Genomic DNA, 20484 nt, shown 5'->3' with positions numbered 1-20484 from the left:
GAATAACTACTACACTGAGACAGAATGAACTAAATGTCCATCTTTCATGTGATTTCTAATTGCCCAGAGGGCACATCATGAATCAAATTTCTTTTGATGTTCACAAATTAGTTAGACCTCTTTACTTGGCAAGTAGGTTTGGGTTTAGTTTTATTTTGCATTGTTTTGATTTGGACACATTTTTCCTGGCTCTAGAATTAAAAGAGAGGGCAAAACAAGCTTACATGAATTTGCCATGGGAACTGAAAGTGTACCTAAGTTCTTTGTAATCTTTTTGTTAAAGTAGAACTTCTGTTAAACCAAATCATGCTTATATACCAATAGATAAAGCAGACAAAAGTGAAACTGCTGTGGCTCAGGCAAAGGTGAGGGGACTGGAACTTGGCTTTCTCTCATCTCCCTTACCTCACTTGGGAGGCAGTGGGCCTGGTCTTCTGCATTGATATCCAGCCTTCATGGAGGAAAATTTGTGAACCACTGATCCTGAAGAATCCAATTAGTCAATCTGGCATATATTCAATCTTTATTCCCGACACAGAAGACAATGTTATAGTTTAAACAAAAATTTTATGTTTGTGCAATAATGACACCATTCTGCAGAATGGTGTTTTGAAGGTCAAAATCCCCATGTATATTTTGAACTCCCTAGTTAGGGAAGATCAGACCCTTGGTAATGGCCTGCTACCAAACTAGTTTGGCTGCCTTGCTGCTTGAAGGGCCAACCGTTCATGGCATCCTCTACAAACCCAAATGTTTTCCTGATGTTTCGCACAGCAGTCTGGGGATGCTTCCTCCCCGTAAGGCAGGTTTATTGTCATTCTTAGCACAGCTGAGGGTAGTAACTCAGGGAGGGTTCATTTGTGGTCTCTTTGGGTGGGGTCTGCTTTCTCACTTAGGGGCAAGCCCTGTGGGTGCCTCATGGTTGAGGGGTTTGGGAGGGACAGGCAGCTGGCCCCAATTGAAGCCTCAGTAGTGTTTTCACTTGCCATTGGAGAATCCACTAGTACAGAAGACTCTCTGGTTCTGCTCGCCAGCCGGGCTCTGGCAAGCTGAGACTCAGCCAGTCCCCTGGGCAATGTAAACAATGTTTTTTGTTTTTTGTTTTTATAATCTTTTCCTGGGACTATAAATTAGAGGAAGGACACAAATGGGCTTACATGGTTCATTGTAATCCACAAAGGAGTTCTACAAACTTTTTGCTAAGTGGTTATTTCAAGAGGTTGAAGGGGTCAGCCAGTTAAGTGTAGCTGATACACTGGTTTTTCTCTTAGGGTGGGAAGAAGGTGACTTGGACTACTTTGAGGTATCCCTACTGTTCACCATAGGTAATGGTTGCTCTTTGTCAAAACGATACATTTCTTAATGGGACATAATTGGGATTTTTTTGCTGTATAGTATAGAATAGTAATTTGAAGCTTAAAGGTGGGGCAGTAAAGGTGGTTCCAAAAACCTTCAAACTTGGCTAACTCAGAAACAACTAATTGCAAAATTCATGCTTATGGGTTGAAGATGGAGAGGGGTAGGGTCTGCAAATCCAGGACCCCTTTAGTATTTCCATTTCATGCATCTCTAATGTAATCTTCCTTCTGGAGGAAGACACCACCCTAAATCTTGGGAAGGCAGAAAACACGATGTACTGCATATTCCCTTCTTGGAGATTATCAGTAGACATGAACCTCACCACAGGTCTATTTCCTCTTATGAAATAGAAAGTAATCATCAGCACAGCAAAAAAAAAAAAAAAAAAAAAATACTTGGGTATCTGCTTTGTCATCTTTCTTAGATGAGCTCAGAATTTAACATGGCTCAGTCTATAAAATAGCTATGCTTTTTCATTCCATAGATGAATGAATTTAGGAACAGAAATTTAGAACTTTTTTTGTAATGCCCCATAAAAAAAGTTTACCTTATATCCATATCTTCTTAAAAAAATATTGTTGAAATGGTGGTATATAGTCTTGGATTTTACCATAAATGTAACTGCTGGTTAACTTTAGTTACCACAGTTCTAGAAAGATGATTTTCTTTGTTCATATATTCATCATATCTACAATGGACTAATGGCACTTCATTGGGAATACATGAATACAGCAAATGTTAGCCTATTGCCTTTTAAAGATTATTTCATCCTTTGAAGTGTCCTATAAGCTTGATTTCTGGTTCTACATCAAGATATGTAACCAAAGAAATAGTTTCTCACTAACTGAGAGGCCACAGTTGAGGGTCAATGTTTTGTCCTTTATCTTCAAATGCCTAATATTACTTCTTTTGTTTCTTTAAATTGAAGTACAGCTGACATACTCTATTATATTAGTTTTAGGTGCACAACATAGTGATTCAGTATTTATATACATTATGAAATGATCACCATGATAAATCTAGCTACTATCTGTCACCATACAAAGTTATTACAATGTTATTACCTATTTTCTGTGTTGCACATTGCATTCTTGTTTTTCGTTTATTTTATATCTGGAAGTTTATATCTTTTAATCCCCTTTCCTTGTTTTGCCCATCTCCACCCCTTCCCCTCTGACTTGTTTTCTATAGCTGTTAGGCTGTTTCTGTTTTGTTTTGTTTGTTCCTTTGTGTTGTTTTTTAGATTCCCTATATAAGTGAAATTGTATGATATCTGTCTTTATCCATCTGACTTTTTTCACTTAGTATGATACCTCTAGGTCTGTCCATCTTACTACAAATGGCAAAATTTCATTTTTTTAATGGTTGACTAATACTCCATTGTATATACTATATACCACATCTTTTTTATTCATTCATCTATTGATGGACACTTAATTGCTTCCCTATCTTGGCTATTATAAATAATGTTGCAGTGAACATAGAGGTACACATATCTTTTCAAACCTGTGTTACATTTTCTTCAGATAAATACCCAGAAGTAGAATTCCTGGATTATAGGTTCTATTTTTAATTTTTTGAGGAACCTCCATACTGTTTTCCATACTGTGGCAGGACCATTTTGTATGCCCACCCCCAGTACACTCCTATTACTTTTTTTAGAGAACCAAAATAAAGATATTTGTTGCTATGGGCTTAAACTAGAAGTCTGAAACAATATGGTTCACTGGAAAGGCTGTAAAATCATTTGCTCCAATATTAATTTTGAGAAAAATAGGGACTTATTATGACATGTAAATTATAGCTGTTGTCATTGTGATTAATTTTTAAATGAGATAGAATGAATTGTTCTATCCTTGCCTTTATAAACTCCTCATTAGGAACTATGTAATTCTCCTCCAGTGGGCAGTGTCAGAACTGGTATGTGAATGGGAAACAAATATTGCCTTAGTATAAGAAGAAACTTCTAACAATTTGTACTCAAAAGTGTTAAAGAGGAGATAAACTTCTTTTAAAGATAATGAGCTACCCATTGTTAGAAACAGTTAAGTAAAGACTGTATGAGCACCTGCCAGAGATCTTAGAAACATATTCCTGTATTGTACACAGTGTATGACTGCCATGGTCCCAGCTATTTCAGATTCTGTAACAAGTAAAGAAATGGAGGAGAAAACCCATCTAGGCCAAATATTCAGTATGGTTGGAAGTTACTTACATTGCCTTCAAGAAAGAGGTTCAAATATTTTTTTAACTTTGAAAGTGACATTTTTTTTTTATTTATTACTTGAGTTCCCCCAAGAGGCTTAAAATATTTTTTCCTCACTTGGGACTACCAAAAAAGAAATAGAATAGAAAAACGAGAGTCCTTTCTACAAGTAGGTAAATTCCCAGAGTTCTGTGGTACTGGCATTATGAAGTGACTATATACTAACTCCACCATTAGCATGAACGGATAACATGTACAAAATTTCACAGATTTTTTTCTTGCTGACAGACTCTTGACATTGAAAATTTATTTATTTATTTATTTAGTCAGTAGTTTTGCTCCAAAGCATGCACACCAAATGTTGCTTAGCAGACAAACTGGCCACCACCTAACCTAGGCTTTGACTCCATTATGCGTAGACATAACATGTAGTCACAGTGCACTGCTGTGTCTTGAAAGTAGGCAAACAGACAGAATTCCAATGGTTAAGCAGCTGGCTTCTATAATAATAGCACTTCCCTTTAAATAATGCATGGTCAGTGGAGTAATTCAATAATCTTCAGGGCAAACTTGCTAGTTACAAGGGTTTTGGGCAGAATTGTGGCATCATCAAAACCACACCAATTAGCTGAGTCTCACATTTTGTCATGGAGGCAAGCAACTTGCTTCCCTTCATCTCTGAAGGAGAAGGTGTAATGCTGAGATTAAACTGGGATAATAATTTCCAGAACAAAGAGCTCTAGTTGTGCATTACTGGTAGAAATGATACTAATTCTTCTGGTGCTGTGTATGCTTGTGCTTCTTATAGGTTTCTCGGAAGGCAGTTGGGATGCTGATCTGAATTTTAATTTCCTTTGAAACTTCCCCTTTTATTGAGAAAGCTTTACTTTAATTATTTAAACCCTGTCAATGGAAAGAGGAGACATTGATTTGAAGTATCAATATTTAAACAATGAAAAATGCAAATATTTTGCAAACAGGGAAATATTCAGTTCTGAAGACACAACTTGCTACTATTTGGGTTCTGAGGAATAAAACTATTTTCTAGAAATTGCTAACAGGAATAGGTTCTAAAGTCAATCATATTTTGAAGGCAGAAAAAAAGAAATAAGACAATTCAAGTTGGCTGTTTCTAAAAAAATCCACAATTATGTTTGATGGAAAACACAAATGGAGTTATTAAGTAATAAGAAACTACTTTCATTTAACTTTGATTAACTGAAGATTGATCTCAAAATTAACTACTACAGTAAGAATCCACAGAAGCCAGAAAATTGGGTTTCTTACACCAACTATTTATCCAAAACCTCCAGACATGTTGACAATTCAGAGTAACTCAGAATGATTAATTTCTTAGGGCAATGATTTCCCATGGGCCACCTTGTCTAATAAAAAATCATTCAGTTGACATAATTTTGCATGGTATACTCTAGGAAAGTTGGGTAAAATATGAGTAATCTTGAACTTGCCTCTATTTTAGCATTTTAATTGTTATTTTCATTGGTGGAAAAATCAGAATTACTTCTCAATCCTTCCTACACATTTTATGGCTTTATATGGAAAACTAGACTCCTTTCATGAATTTCTAACATAAGGAAAATTGCGATAAGACTATTTATCCAAACACAAAATGTGATACATTGATGGTTGATATTTTCTGAATTCATAGGATTGGCATTTAGCTTAAAGCCTTATGATGAGTCAGTATTTTACCTTTAAAAAATTTTTATGGAAATCACACTTGAATGAAAACAATTATTGAGATATATGTTGTCATATGATTAGTAAAGATACAGAAAGAGGCTTTCACTTCTGTAAACTAGGTAATTTTTATGCACTTAGAATAACATACATGCACATACTTACACATGTAACAGGGAGTCAAGTGACTTACCATCAGTATCAAGGCTACTGTCATACTCTTTGAAATTAAGATTGTTTTTGAAGAAGTTTTTCTGCCTTATATGTTGCTATATATGTTGTCCAACATATGTCCACTCTACACATTTCTGCTTTTCTATGCAAGGAGCTTTCCAAGTAGGATTGACCTTTGGCATCTGCAAAAGTGAACACTGAGAAAATGTTCACTTTTCTATGAACTACCTGTCATGAACTTTTCTGGAAAACCTATCACACTTAGGCATTGATTTCATTTTGGCCTATGTTAATTTTTAACTGTTGGTGTTTGCTGGTCCCACTACTTCTCAGTTGGACGAGGTCATCTTTTCTAGGAATCTTGGCTCTATTTGACCCCACCCCCACCCCCACCACTCAGCAACTCTTTCTCAGCTACTAAATCCCCACAACCCCAAAAGACCAAAATCTTCTCGTTACCCAATCAAGTCAATGTTTGTATATCTGTGGGTCTGAAAGGAATGAAGCAGAGATACATGGGGCTTCCATTTTCTTTAAAGCCTCCTTTCTTTTGGAAGCCTCAACTCAAGGGCAGGTGTAAAAATAGTGTTATTTAGTTCACCTCTATCTCTAAGACCAGGAAACTAAAGCACAAGGCCTAGGGACAAGAAAACTGGCGATTCAGAGCAGAAATATTACCGTTTTAGGACTCTGGAGAAATGGGCCAACAGAGTGGGAAGCAACATGATGTATTACTTTAGTCTGATACAATGCCCTGGAGGACAACCGTCTTGCCAGGACAGCACAATTTACTAGCTTAGGTCTGATTCCAGGGCTTGGAGGAGATAGATGTAGCCAACAAAATTATATTTTGGCAAGAGAAATGCTTTGCTGGACAGAAATGTTGCCCTAAGGGAATGGTTTGGTTTATCAACGTCTAAGGTAAAAGATAATCAAATGCCAAGAGGTCATTTTTATGTTTGAATGACTTCAGTTGGGCCTGCTATATAAGTTAGCTACCATTTTCTAGTTACATAGTTTCAGTTATTTAGAACATATTGCAGGATTTGAGCATGATCTGCCTGTGACATCAGTCATACCAATGAAGGAGGCAATATGTGGAATGGCTAAAAGCACAGGTTTTGGAATCAGACAGATCTGGATTCTGCCACTTATTCACTGTTCACCTTGGGCAAGGCACTGAATATTCTAAGACTCAGACGTTATAGAAAATGGACATATGTAAAAGAGTACCTCCAAGATTAAGTGATAATGTGTGCAAAGTATCTTGTACAATGTCTGGTATGCAGTAAGGTCTGGATAAATGTTAGCTATTTTAAGCAGTATAATTACAGAGTTGAGTTGGATAACATAGCTTGCTGAGCAGGTATTGTCCTCTTCTCTTAATCTTAAAAATGTATCCTTTCCAATGTTTTGTTGAAAAGATCCTTTTTAGATAGAGGAGGACTATTTGCCATTAAAGTAAATGAATAACCATGCCCTTTGAAAGGATATCCAAACTATAGGTTGTATAGATTGTTCTAAATAGTTTTAATCTAGAATAGACCCTTTGAAAATGGATGCATCTATCAAGTCAAACAAGGCAAAGTCATATGGGCTTATCTTGAACTCTCGTTACCTTTGATTTCTCCCCAGTAGCAATTCAGTGTTACCATGCCCATCCATCCACTTCTTTGAAAACAGTGTTGCAAGGCATGAGGTGTGTGCGGGCAAAATAGGTGGTCAGAAGTGGTTTCCCAATCACTTTCAACCAGCATACGTATTTTTCTCCTCTCTCTTCACTTCATGCCTCAGCTCTTTCTTTTCTCTTCTTTTCTGTATCTTCTCCTCTTTTCCTACTGACAACCGCTGATGTTTTTGCTTACTGATGAATTTTAAGACAATTTCTATGCAGACTTCATAGTAGCCTAGGAATTAGAGTTTAGTTCCCTCCCTGGAATGACTGAAAACTAGGGCTCCCTCCCCTGCCAACCTCACTTTGGGAATAAGCAGTCACCAAGTATACAGTGTCGCCAGGCCCACTTAGTCACTACTCCATCTTGGACCCAGGCCTGAATGAGATGAAAATAGACAACAAGAGAAAGAATATGAAGGGATGTTGAGGAATTATGTATATGGACTTCACTTATCTCATTTTTTTGAGAAAGACTATGACGGAAATTGTAAGATGAGTCTGGCTCCAATCTGGAGATTGTAGCCATGCTACCAACTTTATCTCTTCTACTTGCATTGTTATTGCTCATTTACTCTTTCAGATGTGGTAAGAGAGGCCTTGTAGGCAAAACATAAGGCACTGGTGAATAGAGGGTAACACCCTTCTCTCTGGTGCCACAGAAAGATGAATCAGCCAAAAGAGTATTGAAACACATTCTCTTTATTTTTAGTTTCACTCTAAAGTCTATCATTTCTCTTTTCTTTGCAACTTGGCACCTGCTCTGCGTTCTCAGGGGCCCTGTTCCCTGTCAGTCTCCCCACTCAGGCCTCTGTGTTTTGCTCAGGGCACATCTGGAGATTTTCCCAGGGGTGGGTCTGACACAGTCAGGATGGCAGGTGAAGGGGTGACAGCTGCCAGGGCAGTCTGGCGTGTCTGAAGGGAGAGTGTTGGGAGGGGGAGGCCCCGTAAGGAGAGGCACTGGGCCTGCCTTAGGGAGTGAGCTGTTGGAAGGCCGCCTCCACAGCAGCAGACATAGCTCTCGGCATTATTGTAGAGAAGGAACAGCCAGAGTCAGCGACAGATTGAACACGGAGAGAGAAGGAGGAGGAGGGAGGGAAGGAGAAGGTGGCCAGGGTGTTACATGATATAAATAACCACATGGCGTGCAGTTTAGTGCCAGTTGGGTGTGTGTGATGTCCCTTTCATGCCGGTGTGTCACCAGTGCTGTTCCTGAATTGAAAGGTCCTGGGAAGTGTTTCTGTAGCACCTACAAGAGTGTCATATGCAGAGAGGGAAGAAGAAGTCCATGTGGTATATTGAGACCGGGAGTTTCCTTTCTGTCAGGTTTAAATTTAGATGAAATAAATTTTAGGAAGGAAAGAGTTTAAGGAAAGCAAGGATCAGTGTTGGATTTGATGGAGGAAAATAGGGAATGTCTAATAGGGAGGCAGGCTTGAGTAAGAGGAGGGCACAAGACCATGTATAGGGATTGAAGAAGCCAGTTTAAGGAGGATACAGGTGTGAATTAGAAAGAGGGTAATAGGGGGAGTCATTTATTGGGGCTGTTGAAACAGTAGAGAATCAAACTACATTGTGGAAACCAGGGTCCTGAAGGCTTAGAGAAATAGGTGAGGGATGGCCTTCACTTGTGTGGGCACTTGGAAATGAAAATTAGTGTGAAATCATGGGCACAGTCTTTTACCATTACTTTTTACAAAGCTGCATCTTCAAAAAATGAATAAGCAGACAAGCCCTGGGAGGGTTGCTCATACTGTCGGCCAGAATGCTAAACTTGTAGCCCTCAGAATGGCCAACTTTTTATTTCACTGGTTTCCTTGGTGTCTGTGTATATGAATCCTCTGTGAGATAATTCAGTTCCTTCCAGGGGAACACACGCATAGTTTCCCTGGAAAATTCCAGCTACAACCATATGCTGTCTCATCTCTGATAAAGTGAATGGGCTTCCAGGCAGGTCATCATCTCTGCAATTGGTACCCAGCATCTGCCCAGTGGATAAAATTAGAAGATGACCACTATAAACATGGTTTTTCAAACATCACCTCCTTTTTTGGTAAAATAAACTAATACTAAGGTTACTAAAATTTTAAAATCTGTACAAGGAGTTCTCAGGTTGTAGTATTATTTATCAAAATACCAAGCAGGTATGCAGATTAGACTGAAGAGTTCATTTAGAGTTATTATATTATTTCAGGAACTTTCAGCTAAATTCTGGACTCATGAGACCATCTTTTATTTCTTTTCTTTCAATGGAATTTTGCTGCTATAATTTTTCTCCCTTTTCTCTTAATATTTGATTATTTAAACATGACCAATAGACTTGAAGGGCTTTCCTCAAATTATTGTATTTTAGAATTTCATACATCTTTGGACATCATAGCAAACTTAAGGTCAACTAAAGAGATTTCTTAGCAATCTGGCAATCACTAAGCCTGTAAGCTTTTAACCACCCACTCATCCTAATCTTCTTCCCCCAAATATTATTTTTCTGAATTGAAGAAGTAAATTATGAATAAGGAGAGGGAGACATGTGGTTAAGTTGTGGCTTGTGTCCACGATAAATATTGTTCTTAATTTAATTTCATCTAAGACCGATAGCATGCCTACCTCTTTAAAACTTACAAATGTTATTTAGCAAATATTATTCTCAACTAATAAAAATCTCTGATTTTCTTATTTTACTAAATTCAGCAAAGAAAAATACTTTCATCTTTGATATTCAAAATCACAAAAGAGAAACCAAACTCCTTTCTTTTTATTTTTTTCCTCACATAGTCAAACATGCTGTGAATGACCACACTGCTCTGCTCTGGGATTCCACTCTGAGGCAGTGGCCTCTTGGCCTTCTATCCAGTCGTTCATCTCCATGAATTTACTTTCTGAGAACTAGAGACAGTTGCCCCAGAAGTTGTTTTTCAGTTTATCCATGATTGGGGAATTCATTAGCCTCATTGGGAACAAGTAACCTGAGGACTAATGTGTCATATTGGGACAGGATATTGCTTGTGGGACATTTTATTTCCTTTAACACTTGCCTTCTGTCTGCTCTCTGTGGCTCAGATCTGGGTTTGGGAAGGTTGCATGGAGGCACTGATTATACTAATATTTAAGCAAATTAACTTTGTCTTAACTCCGGCAGGAAGTGAAGGCCCAAGTGAGGGCTAACAGATCTCTCTTGATGCATAGTCTTTTAGCAGGGCAGTCTCCATTTTCTCTTCCCAGCTTTCCAGAAAGTATATTCTTCCCTGTAACCCCACACCAAGCCTCTCACACCTATGAGAAAGGAGAATATCAAGTCCATTGACTTCTTGATAGCTATGGTCTCCGTAATCTCCAATATGTCAATTAGATGTGTATTTGTATAAAAACTGCATATAGAAACCTTCAGTTCCTCAAGATCCTCAAGGTCTTGTAGCAACTTCTATGTACTTGGGGTGAGAGGAGAGAAGTAAAGCTCTTTGACTGAGTTGTATGGATTCTGATAAGAGAATGTGGAGAGAGCTGCATACATCCTCATTTCTAAACTCAGAGTTCATGTCATTGATGAGGACTTCTTAAAGAAAAGAATGATAGGAAAAAGGGGGCTGTTGGCCTAGAAACACTTTAATTACTTCTAAAGACTTGCTGACATTTATTTTTCTTTTCAAACAACTTCTTGTTTTCCTCCTCTCCTCCTCCTCCTTTGCTGTGGTTCAAGATGATACTCTGGTAAAGGTCACTTGTGAAGTCCTAGTCTTTACATATCTTCTCACTGAACCAATGCTCCCACGGTCCACTGAGATCTGCCCTTGGCAGACATTTCCCGGAGTTAGACTATGAATCGTCATAAATTCCTTGCATTCTTCACAACATCTGTGCCTTCTTTTGCCACATCTTTTTTCCTGGTACTCAACAGGCCACAAATTACCCTGGACTTCTCTTTTCAGGCTGTTGATGTCTTAACACTCTCCTTTCAAACCAAATTCCTCTCTTGTCCTTGGCTGTTGCTCTTGGCTTCCCATACTTCCCATCTCCCTCATCTGGGTTAGTCATCTGTGGCATCACCAGCAGTGCCTCTTTCTCTTAGCCTTCTATCTGGCCTGAAATTATGCGTTTCTGCAAATGTCAGAGTTACTATGCTCAACCATGCTACCTGGTTGGATGCTTAGTTAAACTCCCTAACATGATTTAAATACTCTAGTGCAGACAGTACCTCCCTGCAGCAAGAACACTTGACAAGACTCAAACCCAGAGGATACTGGTTAGCCAATGGAAGAGAAAGAACTATAATAAGACCCAAAGATACAATCAAATGAAGTTGCAAACTTTTCCAATAAACATAAGTTTCTCTTGAGAGTGAAAGGCAGCATTTCATTCTTTTGTTGATTTTATATTTAAACTTATTTCTTTGACATTTAGAACAATGGGGGCCTTTGCAATAAAAACATTACCCATAGCTTCCTTTCGTTGAGTGCTTTCTATTAAACTACTATAGCAAATAGTATTTTCCTATTTTTTTTTCATTTATATCCTACAGTACTACATGGAGTAGGCATTATTACTATATCCATTTTACGTATGAGGAAACTGATGCTTGGTAAGGTTAAGTAACTTGACCCAAATCATACAGTTAGAAAGTTGCAGAGCCAGTTCCCTTCAACTGAGGACACCGTGAAAATGGGAGAAATCCCTGGTAAGGAAAAACTCTGAAGTTGTAACTGTTACTGAGATTCTCAAAGACATGTTATGCTAATATCCATGAAGGATGTGGGTGGGGCCATCTATGTCAGCCAACCCCATGGTTTGAGCATGTGCTGTGGACAGTTTTACACTAGGTATTCTAGACAGTTGTCAGAAGGAATGCCATGCATGGCCTTTGCCCTTGAGAGAGGTCTATGCAATCCCGCAGTTTGGGGTATAGCTGGGTATGGGATGCTCACATCTCACCCCATACACTGTGATTCTTTCCAGTTCCAGATGGGGCAGCAGCCGGACCATCTTGTTTCCAATTCTTTTGAATTACCAAAGTTATAACAACTTCGGAAGAAATTGAAATAAAGAAATTTTACCCATAATCTTGATTATTTGTTGAGAAACAAGTAATATCTTCACTTAAACATTTATTTCTAGTTCTCATCCAGGTGCGCACATCATTTTGACATAGCTATAGTCACAGCCTAAATTTAATGCAATATTGTTTTCTTTGCTTAACATTATATTGCAAGCATTTTCCACATTGCTACATAATCTTCATAATTATAATTTTAAAGCAGCAGAATATTTTGAGTGGATTTTTCATCATTTAGCTCTTTAACCATTTTCCTGTTACTAGACATTTAGGCTATTTCTGGTTTTATCATTATTTTAACTAATCTAGCATTATTTTTGTGTACACATCTTCTACTCTTTGAGATCATTTGTAAGATCAGATTCTCAGTTGGGATGCCTGGGGGGCTCAGTCAGGTAAGTGGCTGCCTTAAGTGGCTCAGTTCATGGTCCCAGGGTTCAGGGATCAAGTCCCTCCTCAGTCTCCTTTCTTGCTCAGTGGGGAGCCTGCTTTTCCCTCTGTCTGCAGCTCCCCCTGTTTGTGCATGGGCACTCTCTCTCTGACAAATAAATAAATAAAATCTTTTTAAAATAAAGAATAAATTCCCAGGAGTGGAATTATTAAGTCTCAAAAGATATGGTCAGACAACCCAATCTTGATGAAAGACCTTGATTTTTGCATAAAGATGTAAAGGAAAGACCAAAGGACTAAAACAGAGAATTATATCCAGATATTTTCCCAGGATTAGAAAAGACACAGCCAAGGTGGAGCACAAACAGGAATCTTACCTGCATCCCACGAATTAGAATAAAAGAACCAATTTCTGTTTTCAATTACTAGTACAGTTTCCTCTGAAGGAAACATGGGGTGTAACCAAGACTTGGGCTTGGCATCCAAAAGTTTGCTAAGTAGAAATAAAACCAGGGAAAATGAAATTGATGACAAGAGACCCTGGTTCTCAACTTTCAAAATTACCAAGTACATATGAGGTTTCTTCTCTAAGGTGAGGAGAGAGGGACTTCAAGGAGGCCAGACAACATCACGCCCCAGTGTATGGAGCAGGGGAATTTGTATTGTAAATAACAAAAGTCTCTGTTCCTGTTCTCCTTCTGAACCCAAGTTCTACATGGAATGCCAGGCTCTTGCCTCACCCACGTTTGGGGAGTAGTATCCCTGACCGTTGGCCTCCCCATCCAGCCCCAAATTTGGCAAACTATATCTATCCTCCTTCTCCCACATTATTCTTCTCCTGCTTATTATCATTTAATCACAGATGTTTATGGAGCACCAAATATGTTCCAGATATGGCTCTCAGTACTGAGGATAAGTCAACAAAACAGATAAAAATGGGGTAACAGGTCACTATTCCCTTAGTAATCCTGATTACTGCGATAGCCTGGAAGGAGAATGTGTGCAGGGATGCTGAAATAAACAGTTCAATGACAGTTGCCCAGATCAACTGAAGTCTGAGTCTAACAATAGGAGTTTCCTTCAGACCCTTGTGAAAATTCCTGTCAGAGGACTTCATTTCCACCAACCTCTCTGAAGGTGTAAAATGATTACTTTATACATCATAACCAGCATTTAACTACCTATTTAGCCTTTATTTTCTGTTTTATGAAGGTTGACACATTTTCCCAACTTGATTTGAAGCATATTAAGAGCAGAAACTGTGTCTCATATTTCTGTGTCTAGAAGGACAGCACTGGGCACTATTGAGGCACTTCATAAAAGCTTATTGATTAGTGGATTGGTAAGTCAAGTGAACAAACAGTATGCATAGAGGTGCAATATGAAGGCATTTTTATCTTGGTCAGAAGAAATCCAACATCAAGACTAGTCTCTGTGTCTCTGTTTATTTTAACTAATGTAGCAGTAAATGCCTTCATTGAAATAGCTTTCTACTTCCTCAGATCATTTACAAAAATAAATTGTATTAGTAAGGGCAATGATAATAGTATGTACCTCTCTCAAGTTGTTATGAGGTAAGGCACAAAGAGAACTTGGAACAGTGAGCAGCACAGAGCAAACATGAAATGTCTCCTCTCATCACCATCCTTAGCATCACTACTCATGGATTAGTTGTGAGGTTGTGCAGGGAAGTTAGAGTTGTAGAACCTGTTTGCCTGAATTCAGATGCTGGCTCCACCATTTCTAACTATGTGGGCATGGGTAAGGTACTTAACATCTCAATCCTCATCCACAAAAGGGGATACAAATAGTACCCACCTCAAAGGTTATTTGATGATTGCATGAGTAAACATTTACCAAATATGAGTTATAATTATTCAGCAAAAAGTCAATGAATGGCCATTATGCTGTCTGGACTCAGGGTTCAGAATACTGATGAGGACAAAGGAGACGCAGTCCCTGCCTGCAACCCTGCCCCTTTCTCCTACTCCCCAGGAGCCTGCAGTTCATAATACACTTCAGCATTATTGATTTGTATAGTTAACTCTAGAGCTAACTGCATAGAGTGCCTTGCAGTTCAGGAATCACATTCACATACATTCTGTCCTTTAGTCATTTCAACAACCCTACAAGACAGAGTTGGGAGCTACAAAATGGGAATAACTCCCATTCCCATTTTGTAGATGAGAAAACTGAGAATTCAAGTGACTTACGAATCTGTTAGTTCCTTTGATTTCAGATAGTAAAATTCCCCCTCCCACCCACCACCTCGCCCCACAATTTGTCTCTACTAATCTCCATGCAAGGATGGATTTCAGTATAAAACTGCCTGGGTTCCTGAAGCATCCGGTGTGCACCCAGGAGGTGGGCAGTTGCACAATAATGTACATCAAGGCTTCTCCAACTTGAGCCTACATGAGTATCTTCTGGAGGGCTGGTTAAAACATCACTGGCCCGGGGCGCCTGGGTGGCTCAGTGGGTTAAAGCCTCTGCCTTCAGCTCAGGTCATGATCTCAGGGTTCTGGGATCGAGTCCCGCATTGGGCTCTCTGCTCAGCGGGGAGCCTGCTTCCTCCTCTCTCTCTCTCTCTCTACCTGCCTCTCTGCCTGTTGGGATCTCTGTCTGTCAAATAAATAAATAAAATCTTAAAAAAAAAAACAAAAACAAAACAAACAAACAAAAAAATCACTGGCCCCCACCCTCCTCAGAGTTTCTGTTACAGTAGGTCTGAGGTGATGCCTGAGAATGTGCATTTCCAACTAGTTTTCAGATGATGCCAAGGCCAATGCCTCTGTGTGATGTAGACTTCCAATATATGTATGTAATATATGATTTAGTAGAACACTAGCAAGAAGGAAAGGGCCAATGAGGACAGGAGTTCTGGGAAAGACCTCTTACACATTAAAAACTCCAGAAATGTTTGATATCTCTTTTGATAATTGCCTAATAAAAATATCCATATGTTAGTCTGGTAGCAGGACCAGTTTTATTGCAAGAAGGAAAAAAAATAACCCTCCAAAATAAGAAACTAAACTGAAACGAAAAACACATGTTGACCTTTTCCCCTTCCCTGCATTTTTTATTTGCACAGTCTGTGTCATTCTGACTTCCAGCTAGCACCTGAAGACAAGCCAGGTCGCAAGGAAGGAAATTAGAGCCTTAACAAATTCCCCGATCACATGGAAAGCTAGAAACACAGGGACGTCCTCTAATATTGAAAGCCACCTTTTCTAAGTACCAGGTTCAATTTATTTTTAGGCTTTCAAAATTATCAGGTGGGTATTCAAGGCAATCTGCTCAATTGTAAAACTTACTTCAGAAGACAGACTTCCTAAGGACCCAAATCTACCTTTTCTATGACTTCACCCTTCACAACCACCCTGGGTAAAGCAGAGAAGCCAAAAAGATGGGGTGGGGTTTTGGCACACCTTCAGGACCACATCATCAAAACATCCTTTCATAGATCATTCAAAACTCATGGCAAAGGAGAGTGAAAGGGAAGTATGCCACTGATGATTGCCTATAGAATCAAGGTGGTTATATAAACCAGAGGACATTCAGTTTTGTAAAAAAGAAATCATAATTTGTTATTTGTCAGTCAGGCTACACATAATCATCACAATTTCTCAAGCAAGTATCAGGATCAATCCTGCTGAGGAAACAGGGTTAATCAATCTAACTGCCTTCATACAGAAGTGGCAGGGAGAGGGCAAATGCTGCTCTATTTCTTTTCCAAGCCCTTCTCATGAGAGTGTGTGTGAGGCTCCCATAGCTCTAAATCAAATGGTACCCTGCAGGCAGGAAATCCATATTGGGAGCATGGGGAGGAAAGCAGGAGCCACTGCTGGCTTGGCAGTTATAACCCTCTTCCAGGTCCCTGTTTCCATTTCCCTTTTAAAGAAGAAGTTGGGTTTTTAATAATTCCCTTTCTAGTCACTTCCTTCTCATTGCCTTGCTAGGTCATTTCAGTGTACGCCTTCTTCACGGATCTATTTCTGGAAAAGATCAGAAGGAAAATGATCTCATTCACTAATTGGGAAGCCAACTGGGTATCCCCAGGGTTGGTTGGTACTTCTTTGTTGGGGGGGTGTCTCCCCACTCTCCCTGGCTGTTTCTCAGGCAGCAGCCACCGCAGGACCCTCTGGGGAGGCGACCACAGGCACACAGATAATTAGCATCCTTTGCGTACTGAGCACTCCACCAAGGCCGAACGAGTCTGGGAAGAGGTAAAACAACCAGTTTCAAGAAATCCACAGGCTAATAAAAAACATGAACAGAGAGGTCAGTATGATCTGAAAGCAGAAACTTAGAACTTTAACGTTGAACAGATCCTTAGAAATCTTCTAGTCCATGCATGCATTTTTGTAGACCTGTGAACCCTCCGCATGAGTGTGATTATGTATGTTTGCATATTTTCCTGGAAAGAGGAAATTCAGGACACTCAAAAGACTCTCAAAATGCCCCATGGTCTGTAGGAACAAGAGAAGTACAGGCCCAGGGTCATGGAGAAGCTCATTTTTACCCCTGTCATACCATTCAGAAACATCCGAGGCTAGCCTGCATACTGGGTGCTTATGATTTAGAATCATATCCTTAATGCCAAACCCAGTGTCAAAAGTCACCAAAGGATCCAAGACATCTCCTAAGCCCAGCATTCATCACAAAATATTCTATCACAGATTTCATGCCAAAGCTTAGGGAACAGCTGTAAACATCCCATTTGAGAGAGTCCTAAAGTTCATCAACCTATTCAAGGCTATGAGAAACCCTGCAGTGAAGAAATTTATGGGATGGTATTGAATTCCATTCTCTCCATACCTAAGGGACCACTGGATCCTTGTTTTCCAGGAATGTCTATTAACTTCCTATGTAACTAAGGTACCTATATCCTGAAATTCATTTACCGTTCCTTTTGATTAAAGAACATGAATGATAGAAATGTAAATAATTGGAAATGTAAATAACTACTAAGGAACAGTGCATTATCCACCATTAACATCCCCCAAAAGTTATTTCTGTGTCTAAGAGAAGAGGCCATGAGGAGGGTTTGGTTTGCTAAAGAGGATTGGTTCAGAATAGCAGAACTCTGCTAAGTTGCAAGGTCTTCAGAGTTCCCTTCTTGGGGAGGTCTCTCCTGTCTACCCCCTCTAAGACAGCCACCACTATGATGTCTATCATCCCATTGTTTCTTTTAGAACATTTATCAAGATTTGACATATTTTTCGACTTGTACTTTGTCTCCCTCTTCCTCTAGTTCCCTTAGAATGTGAGATCCACAAAGGTAAGAGCCTTATATGTCCTGTTCACTGTCATAGTCCCTATACCCACCACAGGTTTGCAAAGAGTGAGTACTTCATGAGTACATTTTGTATACATTGTATGTATATGTTACTGGGTGGATAAAGAAGTTATGATTTATCCATCACTGTATTCTCAGTGCCTACCATTGGTGCTTGAAAAGATGTTTGTTGAATAGAAGACTGGAGAAGGGTGGTCTGCAATGCTTTTCATGCTCAAACCATGCTTGTGAGTATTGGGAGAAAATTGAGACTCCTTTCTCAATGAAATAATAGATTAGAATGTTTTCAGATTGAACTAAGCCTGGAAAAGATCTTCAAATATTAGAAGGAAGGATTAGAATTTAAAGTGACCTTTAACAACGTAGAAAGGGGGAGGTCATTAAAAGCAGGAAGATGTTTAAAATGGATAAAAATGCGCTCCAACTGGCAGAAACAAGTACTAAAGGTAAATAGCTATGGGCCCCAAGTCAGTGGCAAAGTACTACAACAAAATTGTAATATGAGGCAGGCATATGTTGAGAATTATGAAATGAAAGCCTAGAGAGTAATCCTTCTACAAAACTTGGCATTGCTGAGGTTTTAATTAGAGTGGGAACTCAGATTTCATCCTCCTATTTTAAGACTCATTTGGAGAAGCTGGAAAGAATCCAGCTAGGAGTAAAAAGAAAAAAAAAAAAGAAGAAAAAAAGGAAAGGAAAAGAAAAAAAAGAACAAAAAGAACAAAAAAGATTAACGGGATGGAAAATGACACACACCGCCCCCCCCACCCACCAAAAGCTAATAGTTGACTTATTTACCACTGTCAGGTATAAGAAGTGTTATTTTCACATGGGATATTGTTCCTCATCTCCACTGAGGACTAGACAAGGGTAAACAGACTAGTGCTATACTGAAAGTGTTTCTACTTAAATACCAGGAAGAATTTCTTGATTGTAAAGGGGAAACATTCTGACCCAGGGCGCTGTGGGAAGCTGCCCTGGAGATCTTTGAATGTAGGATGACAACCATCTGCCTTGGAAGGCTTAGACAGAAACAGGGGACTGGACCTAAGGACCTCTTGGACTTCCTTCCATCTTTGATTTTGTGTTCAGAATCACAGCCGCTAAGCACCCCCATTCTACAGTAATCCTTCATTCCCGTCATAAGACAGACCCCACACTGTCAAAATCCGAATGGTTTCCCCTGGGAGGAGCTCGATTGTTCTCTTCTGAATGGGAAGGAAACTGATAGTGTTGCTTCAGCTGCTTCCCCTCTCCAGCCCCCACAGACAGAGGCCAGTTCTTGTCCTGATGGGCCTCCCCAAATACTGGAATGGGCCCGCTCTCCATCTTGTGTGGGATTAGAAAATGTGGATCCAGTTGAAGACAGTTGATACCTCCAAGAATCAAGGAACATCAGAGCTGCAAGTCATTTCAGAGCTAATTCAGACCAATCTCCTTGCTACTCAACTGAGAAACTGATATCTTGAAAAATTAAATGACTGTCTCCATGTTACATAGCTAATTCTTTCTGTATGGGACTAAAATCCAGGCCCTCCGACTCCTTTTTCTACACTGTCTCCTCACTATCTGTGTTTGTACTTCAGTTGGAAAGAAAATTTTTCATCAGGTAAAATCTCTAAAAACATACCTTTGGTAGCTGAACAGTAGCTGAAAAAAATGAGCAAGGAAGAACAGAAATTCTACTAGTAGGTTATAGTTACCTGGCATCACTGTCCGGCATGAATGAACAAGAATAGGTCACATAGGGTCTCTAGAAGGGCAATTTCCCCATATGTAAGTGAGGCATTTGGACCAGGAACATTTTAGGGCTTATTCCAAATGTAGTTTATTCCAAATCAAAAATGTTTTGAGTTCTATAATTCTAAATTTTGGTTAGAAAAATAATAATGACTAAAAACTCAGTTGCTGGTCTAAAGGAATGCATTTTTTGGGAGATCATTTGTAATGTAACTGGATGATGCTCAGTTCTTTTGAGACTCCAAAATGACAATTTTATTTCTTCCTTCTTATTAAAAAAAAAAACCTTAAAATTTAAATATTCAGGTGAGGGGGGTCATGCTTTGGCTATCATGTGTACAAGGAAACTTCCAAACCTATTTCCTTGGGCTGCTGCCTCTCTGAGCTTTGGACCAGCACTAGTAATGAGCCACGGGAATTGTCTCCTGAATGCACCATTATGATTCAGTATCTCTAAAACCAAAGTCAACATCTTTGCCATTGACTAAAGTCAACTGAAGTCAAATCTTCCTTTGGACTTGTCCATGTCTGCACCACCATCCTACTGCTTATCCAGACTCAAAATTTTACAATTACCTTTGTTTACTTGCTCTTCTTTTCCCCCTTTATCCAGGTATGCAATATATTGTATCCAGTCTTATTTATCATATCTCTCAGGGCTTCTGCAAAATTCCAGGCACTCATGACTCTTCTGGCTCTAGTATTTTCCTACCCTTGATTCATCTTTTGAAGGGCTAGAGCAAAGGGAGCAGGTGATAGAAAAAGGCAGTTTCAGTAGTCAAGAGTGACAAATAGGAGTAGGAAATAGTGGGGAAGCAAACTGTGGAGTCAACTAAGGAAAAGTCTGGTGCCCCAAATATTCAGAGCTATTGGGCATGGAATGTGGAAAGGGGTCA

General features: G+C 39.3%; 1 protein-coding gene across 3 annotated transcripts in view; it reads right to left on the bottom strand.

Moving 5' to 3' along the window:
- The window catches only part of LOC111142036 (insulin-like growth factor I), a 126388-nt gene that overhangs the window by 71151 nt on the left and 34753 nt on the right, over positions 1-20484 (bottom strand). The window lies entirely within an intron of this gene.

The sequence above is a fragment of the Enhydra lutris genome, unplaced genomic scaffold (genome assembly GCF_002288905.1).
Source record: "Enhydra lutris kenyoni isolate GAN:26980312 unplaced genomic scaffold, ASM228890v2 scaffoldscaffold7, whole genome shotgun sequence".
Classification (NCBI taxonomy): Eukaryota; Metazoa; Chordata; class Mammalia; order Carnivora; family Mustelidae; genus Enhydra; species Enhydra lutris.
This window is presented reverse-complemented; position numbering and strand designations above follow the sequence as displayed.